Source organism: Scyliorhinus canicula, chromosome 17, assembly GCF_902713615.1.
Source record: "Scyliorhinus canicula chromosome 17, sScyCan1.1, whole genome shotgun sequence".
Taxonomy (NCBI): domain Eukaryota; kingdom Metazoa; phylum Chordata; class Chondrichthyes; order Carcharhiniformes; family Scyliorhinidae; genus Scyliorhinus; species Scyliorhinus canicula.
Genome location: NC_052162.1, coordinates 125101857 through 125107358, shown reverse-complemented (window position 1 = coordinate 125107358; position 5502 = coordinate 125101857). Strand labels below are relative to the sequence as shown.

General features: G+C 44.0%; 1 long non-coding RNA gene across 1 annotated transcript; it reads right to left on the bottom strand.

Moving 5' to 3' along the window:
* Nucleotides 1–254: 254 nt before the first annotated feature.
* On the bottom strand, nucleotides 255–4184 carry LOC119951261. The gene is made up of 2 exons (XR_005457558.1): nucleotides 4057–4184; nucleotides 255–2050 (listed from the first exon to the last, which is right to left on the bottom strand). It is a non-coding gene; the product is annotated as an uncharacterized LOC119951261 (long non-coding RNA).
* Between the last annotated feature and the right edge of the window lie 1318 nt (nucleotides 4185–5502).

Here is a 5502-nt window from a genome sequence, read left to right as displayed (position 1 = left end):
CGTGCTGCCCTATGACGACTGATTCATGATGGATAATTAGTTGCAATTCGATTGAGCCTCAGTAAGTATTACTGCTACTGGTTGGTAGCTAATTCTAATTAATACAGTAATCTAATTCATACACTTGGTTAATACAAGATACACTGGTTTAAAAAGACAGTTTGTGGAAGGCAATAGCTTTCTTTTTTACTAATCTTGATCAGGTTGAATGATAAGTTTATTCTTGAGCCAGACTTGGGTAGAATATAAAAGCCTGCCATTTATCAAAATACTTTATTTGTATCAACGATTTCTGCTAGTTCTGCAGTTTAGAAACATTTGGGTTTGTACAATCTTAATTTATAAAAGAACAATTCAGCCATTACAATATTATCTATTACATTGTTTCGCGAATTATAACGTAATCAAAGTTCATTATTGAATAATCAACTGTTCTGTGACTGGCTTCTAATATGAAATCAATGTGATTAACAAAGAAATGTTATATAATCTGTGAAAGAAGGAAGCTAGATGTTAGAGTTTAAAATGACTTCCTTGACCTTGTTACTCATATCCGTGAATATGGTGGAAAAGTGATGGATTGATAAAATTAAATGGAGTTCCCAGTCCTACCTACAGTTTTGTACATTACAACAATGACTACACTTAGCACTGCACTCATTAAGCTTCACCCGATGGTGTATTTATTGTATGTCCTATGTTTTTCATCTATGGAACGATCTCCCTGCACACTACGCAGAATAATACTGTTTACTGTACCTCAGTACACGTAACAATATATCTAAATCTTTTGGGAGTTCTGTGATGAAAAGGATTTTTTTTAGATTTTCCTCAAACTTGGGATATATTACAGTTGGTCCCCTCATCAAAAAGATTGACAAAGATTGAGGTTTAATTTTGAGTAATATTTTGATTCTGAAATTCTCAATGAAAATGTAAACACACTATATCCTGAATAATTTGTTTTTAAAACACAGGCAAGTTGTTGTGATCAGGAGAACATTACCTGAAAAGGCTGCAAGAAACAGATTCAACTCTTTCTTTCAAAAGGAAACTGGACAAGATCCTTGAAAAGAAAAGAAAATTTCTGGACAATGGGATTAATTGGTTGGCTCTTTCACAGATCTGGCATTAGCACGTGGGCCGAATGGTCTCCCTCTGTGCGAGCTGAGCCTCGTGTGCTGTTAACGTAAGTGGTATTCGTGGTAAAGGGACCTGGATATAAATGGACCCGGGTGTCCTGTCAATAAGTCCCCTGAAAGCTAACATACAGGTGCAGCAAGTTATTAGGAAGGCTGATGGGATGTTAGCCTTTATCACAAGAGGATTTGAGTAGAGGAGTAGTGAAGACTTGCTTCAATAGTATAGAACCTTGGTTAGACCACAGCTGGAGTACTGTGTGCAGTTTTACTCCTCTTACCTTAGGAACGGTATTATTGCCACAGAGGGAGGGCAATGAAGGTTCACCAGACTTGTTCCGGTGATGGGAGGACTGTCTTATGAAGAGTGATTGGGGAAACTAGGCCTCTTTTCTCTAGAGTTTCAAGGAATGAGAGGAGATTTCATTGAAACTTACAAAATCCATAAAGGAATAGACTGAGGAGGTGCAGGTGAGATGTTTCCCCCAGTTTGAGAGTCTGGAACCAAGGGGCACAATTTCCATGTCCGAGCACCAGGAGGAGTTGACGAGGAGGCAAACCCCTCCACCCACTCCAGGTTCAGTCCTGGATGTGATTAACAGCAGGAATAACAGCAGAGTCTAACCCTTTGGTGTCTGAACATGTTGGATGACTCACTCCCCACAGTTACAGCAGGTGAGTTTGCAGTGTGGACTCGCTGGTGTGTCAACAGGGCAGATGAATCACTAAATATCCTCCCACAATCAGAGCAGGTGAATGGCCTCTCCCCAATGTGAACTCGCTGGTGCCTCCGCAATGTGGATGATGTTTGAAACCTCTTTGTGCAGTGAGAGCAGCTGAACAGTTTCTCCTGTTCTTGACGTGATATTTAGTTTGAGATATCCACCTCAAACTCCTCTCGTTCTAACTTCCTGTAGAAAGATTTTACAAAAATCATCACAGTCAGTACAGGATAGAAATTCAGAACAGACAATTCTAGTTTCTATCGAACATTGTTTGCTCTCTCTCGTTCCCTCAAATGCTCTAAATCTCCATTCCACACACTCTCCCTCCATTCTCACTCTGCTGTATCTAATATTCACCCTCCCAAATCTCCTGAAGGCATTGAATCAGGCTGATTGACAGATCCATGCTCACTGCTTCCTGTCCTGAACACAGAGGCTGCCAGACAGATATATGTCTATGTTACTGGATGATAAATGTGTGTAATATACAGACTGGATTCACTTCCTTCCCCTCCCAATTCTTATGAAGGTGCTGACTGATGCTGATCAACAAATCTAAACTCATTACAACCTGTACAAGAGTAGAGACTCTCCATCTAAGTATATTCACTGATTAGGGATGGGGTGATTCTGAGGAAGAATTTTATTTACTCATGGAGTGGGCATGAGCAAGAACCCACTGCCACAAGTGTTGTGGAAGTCGAGATGATCAATAATTCAAAATAAAATATGAAGAAAATAAGCTTTCAGGTGAACAGGGATATCAAGGGGAATGGGGCTGACTGGATTACTGTACAGAGAGTCAGCATTGACTTGAGTTCCCAAATGGATTCTGTCAGTGCTGCAATGACTGTATGACTGGAAATGTATAATGTGGGTACAGTACTATATTACAAAACTATGACAGAACCATCAATAATATATATAATACATACCATATAACACTAGATGTATCTATGTCCGATATTAAAAAATTTAAAATTCATTTACGGGATGTGAGAGTCGCTGGTTCAGCCAGCATTTATTGCCCATCCCCAGTTACCCTTCAGAAGGTGGTGATGAGTTGCCTTCTTGAACCGCTGCAGTCCTGGAGTTGTAGGTACATTCCCTGTGCTGTCAGGGAAGGAGTTCCAGGATGTTGCCCCAGCAACAATGGGAAGGGCGATATATTATCAATTCTGTCTGGTGAGTGACTTGGAGGTGAACCTCCAGGTGGTGGGGTTCCCAGGTATCTGCTGCTCTTGTCCTTCTAGATAGTAGTGGTCATGGGTTTGGAAGGTGGTGTCGGAGGAACCTTGGTGAGTTACTGCAGTGCATCTTGTAGATGATACACACGGCTGCCACTGTTCGGCGGTGGTGGAGGGTTTAATATTTGTGGAATGGGGAGCAGTCAAGCAGGCTGCTTTGTTCTGGATGGTGTAGAGCAGCATCTTGAGTGTTGTCAGAGCTGCACTCAACCAGGTAAGTGGTGATTATTCTATTACACACCTGACTTGTGCCTTGTATATGGTGGACAGGCTTTGGGAGCCAGGAGGTGCATTACTCACCGTAGTCTTTGACCTGCCCCGGTGGCCACTGTATTAATATGTCTCAGGATGTTGGTTGTGGGGGATTCAGCTATGCTAATGCCACTGAATATCAAAGGGGGGTGGTTAGATCCTCCTTTGTAGGAGATGGCCATTGCCTGGCACTTGTGTAGCACAAATGTAAGTTGCCACTTATCAGTCCACATCTGGATACTGTCCAGGCCATGCTGCATTTGGGCATGGACGACTTCATTATCTGAGGAGTCACGAATGGTGCTGAACATTCCACAAACATCCCCACCGTTAATGACTCCTTCCATCACTTTGCTGATGATGGAGGGTATTCCGACAAGGAAGTAATTGGTTGGGTTTGATTTGTCCTGTTTACTGTTCCCTTTAATATCAGCCATTTCCTGGGGAAACCAGCCCTTTAAATGTGAACATTAGTTAAGAGACCATAATTTAAGCCAGACAAATAAATGTGTCAAGCTGAGGGAGCAAAGGATGTATATGTATTTAAGAGAGAGAGAGACCTGGGCCAAGCTTTGCCGAGTCTGCACCCTCCCTGGATTCACTTCCTTTCCCTTCAGTTGCTGCAAGTGACCAATTGAAGGTCAGAATGCGACAATAATTGGAAAGAGGGAGAAAAGAAAGTGTTTTACTCACAGATGTTGGAGACAGGAGGAAGGTTCAGTCTATGTGCACCTCAAGCTCATTCAGGGTTGGAGGAACAACAGCTTTGCTCGGCAGAAACCTCCATGTCCAGCTTCCGCATTGAGTCAATGGGGGGGGGGGGCTCTAATTGGCGGGGAAAGAGTCCTTCCGGTCCTCCAATCTTCCTATTGGTCAACACCTCAGCAGTAAGGTCAGCGGAAGTGAGCTCTCCTGCACATGCGCAGCTGCGCCTTCCCTTAGACATGCGCAGTCCCGGGTCTGGGGAGGGGGAGATCACCGATGGCCGGAACTGTCAGCCGGTTGCCTGGAAACCTTGTCTCGAGGATATGTGGGGGAAGGGGAACACCGGGTGCGGGCGTGGCTCCCGTGTCCTCGCGCTGGGCAGTGACGTCACCGCGGAACGGATTATTCCAATTGGCTGATTTAGAGGACGCGCTCCTTTGTGATGTCACAATGTGGAAGTTGGGCAATGGGTTTGAGTAAAACTTTTTTCCTCTGGGCAACATCTGGGAGCAAATTAATGTCTCCCCCTTTCAGAAGGTCATAAGATATTGGAGCAAAATTAGGCCATTTGGCCCATTGAGTCGAACCCTTCAACCCGATTAAAAATCTGTCGAACTCCTCCCTAAATTTACTCACTGTCCCAGCTCCACCGCACTCTGGGGTAGTGAATGCCACAGATTCACAGCCCTTTGGGACAAGCAGTTTCTCCTCAACTCTTTACAATTAGCTACCTCTTTTTTAAAATAATCTTTATTGTTACAAGTATGCTTGGGAGGAAACCAAAGCGTCGGGTGGAATCATAGAATTTATACTACAGAAGGAGGGCATTGAGCCCATTGAATTGGCACCAGCCCTGGAAAGAGCACCCCACCACAGCCCAGGTCTCCACCTCATCCCCTTAACCCAGTAAACCCACCTAACCTTTTTGGATACTAAGGGCAATTTATCATGGCCAATCTACCTTTTATCATGGCCAATCCACCTAACCTGCACATCTTTGGACTGTGGGAGGAAACCGGAGCACTACAAAACCTACGAAGACACGGGGAGAACGTGCAGAGTCCAGACAACAAGTGACCCAAGCCGGAATCGAACCTGGAACCCTGGAGATGTGAAGCAACTGTGCTAACCACTGTGCTGCCCCACCTCTCGTTCTAGAATGCCTGAAAGATGTGCTGTTAGGTGAAGTGAAAATTCTGAATTTTCCTTCAGTGTACCCTAACAGGCGCCAGAATGTGGCGACTTGGGGAGTTTCACATTACTTCATTGCTGTGTTTTTAAAAAAATTTAAACTACCCAATTAATTTTTTCCAATTAAGGGGCAATTTAGCGTGGCCAATCCACCTAGGCTGCACATGTTTGGGCTGTGGGGGCGAAACCCATGCAAGCACGGGCAGAATGTGCAAACTCCGCATGGACAGTGACCCAGATCTA